Source organism: Microtus ochrogaster, unplaced genomic scaffold (assembly GCF_000317375.1).
Source record: "Microtus ochrogaster isolate Prairie Vole_2 unplaced genomic scaffold, MicOch1.0 UNK4, whole genome shotgun sequence".
Lineage (NCBI taxonomy): Eukaryota > Metazoa > Chordata > Mammalia > Rodentia > Cricetidae > Microtus > Microtus ochrogaster.
In genome coordinates this window covers 15,273,886-15,276,049 of record NW_004949102.1, presented here as the reverse complement: position 1 = coordinate 15,276,049, position 2,164 = coordinate 15,273,886, and the positions used below count along the sequence as shown (strand labels likewise).

The window sequence follows — 2,164 nt, the reverse complement described above, 5'->3', positions numbered from 1 at the left end:
AGGCAGAGGCAGGAGGATCTCTGTAAATTTGAAGCCAGCCTGGTGTACAGAGTAAGTTGGCAGACAGTCAGGACTACACAGAGAAACCCTTTCTCAAACAAACAACAAAAAATGAGGTCATTTGACTATATCAGTCGAATCTTAAATTGTGAATTTCTACACTATATGTAATGCTTATCTACACTATTCTAAATAATGCAATTCTGAACAAAATCCCTAGAAAAAACAGCCTAGGATTAAGCATAGTGACAAAGTACTTGAAATCTACGCACTCAAGAAGTTGGCCCGAGTTACACAAGACCTAGAATCAACAATCAAGTAAGCTAGATATGGTGGTACGCATGCTTTTAAGAGACAGGCGGATCTCTGTAAATTCGAGGCTAGCCTATTCTACAGAGGTTCAGGACAGCTAGGGATACAGAGACCGTGTCACTATGATAAAGTAAAACAGCAGAGCCAGGCGGTGGTGGCGCATGCCTGTAATCCCAGCACTCGGGAGGCAGAGGCAGGCGGATCTCTGTGAGTTCGAGGCCAGCCTGGTCTACCAAGGGAGTTCCAGGACAGGCTCCAGAGCTACAGATGTGAAACTGTGTCTCGAAAAACCAAAAAAAAAAAAAAAAGTAAAACAGCAGATAAAAATTCAGAAGCAAGAGACCTTGCCTTAATAAGGTGAAAGACGAACCAATTCCAGAAAACAGTCCTCGGACTTTCACATCACCCACCCATCAATCCCCTGCTGCAGCGCGCGCGCGCGCGCACACACACACACACACACACACACACACACTCACACACACTCACACAAAGATACTGACATATCCCCATTAACAGAAAAAACTGGGGAGATAAGGGAGTACAGCCTCAACATACACTAAAAACAAAGAAGCAAGTCCTGAAATAAAATTTGTTAAATGTAAAACACAGGGAATTAGAAATGGGGAAGGGGTGAGGCAGTAAGAAAAAGAGCAAGAGACAAAAGATTTCTCAAAACAGATGACAACAACATAGCATTGTTCTGGTCTATTCTTAAAATAAAAAGACTACCAGCAAAAGCCAATGAAATGGCTTAGTGAAAAGGCATTGCCATAAAAGCCTGGTGGCCTGAGTTCGGCTCTCATGGTGAAAAGTCCTGACCTCCACCTAAGCAGGGTACACATGTATGCCCACCATGTACACGAGCAATGTACATGGTAACGAAAGGGTAAATTTCTTTGTGGTATGACAGTCTACTATAAAATGCTTAAAGTTATGAACATGTTAATGGGCAACAATGACTAAAAGGATGTTCAAACACTCTAAATATGAAAATACTAAATTTACTAATTAATGAGTTAATATAAGCAGACTTGCTATATCAAGTTAATGAATTTTTATAATTTATGGCTCCACTGGATGTGGTGGTGAAGGGGAAGACAGAGCAAGTTCCAGGACAGCTAGGACTATACAGAGAAACCCTGTCTTGAAAAAACAATACAAAAGACAAAAAACAAAACAAAACAAAATATGAACAAAATGGTTCCTACAATTGAGAAAACAGTAACAGTTTAACATAAAAAAAAAACCAACAACAACAACAACAGAACTCCAAAATCTCCTAAATCCTTCTTTAAAAAGTATAAAAGGTGGTATATTAGAGTGCTTGCCTAGCATATACCACCCCTGGGCTCAAGTCCCAAGACCACCATCACCACCAAAATAAGGAAAGGCCACAGTTCTGTGCTAAGAAGGTACAAATCTAGCCCAGTATGGGGGGAAAAAATAATCAATGGGTAGCAAGAGGTTTTACTGTAACTCATTCACCCTAAAGACAAGAAACATTCCTTATTTGCTTTTCTACAATCTTGAAGGAAATCATATTAGCTCAGTTGACTAGCTAAGAACTATAAAGGCTGAACACCCCTAGCAGGAAAATGTGAAATTCAGACATGACACTCAAATACTAGAATTTCTGGATCATTTCAGATTTTAAATTAGAGATGCTAAACAGGTGAGGTTTGTCTACTCATATATACCCCAATTCAACACTCCAAATTTTGAAACATTTCTGGTTAAAACATTTTAGATAAATACAAGCTACTGAATCTGTATCATTCCTATTAAAATGGTCTTGCAAGGTGATTTTGTTTTGCTTTCATTTTTGTATTCTAAGATAGTGTACCTCTGT

General features: G+C 39.1%; 1 protein-coding gene across 8 annotated transcripts in view; it reads right to left on the bottom strand.

The window, feature by feature from the left end:
• LOC101986322 (putative RNA-binding protein Luc7-like 2) overlaps positions 1-2,164 on the bottom strand; it is a 58,515-nt gene that overhangs the window by 13,293 nt on the left and 43,058 nt on the right. The gene's annotated exons all lie outside the window — the stretch shown is intronic.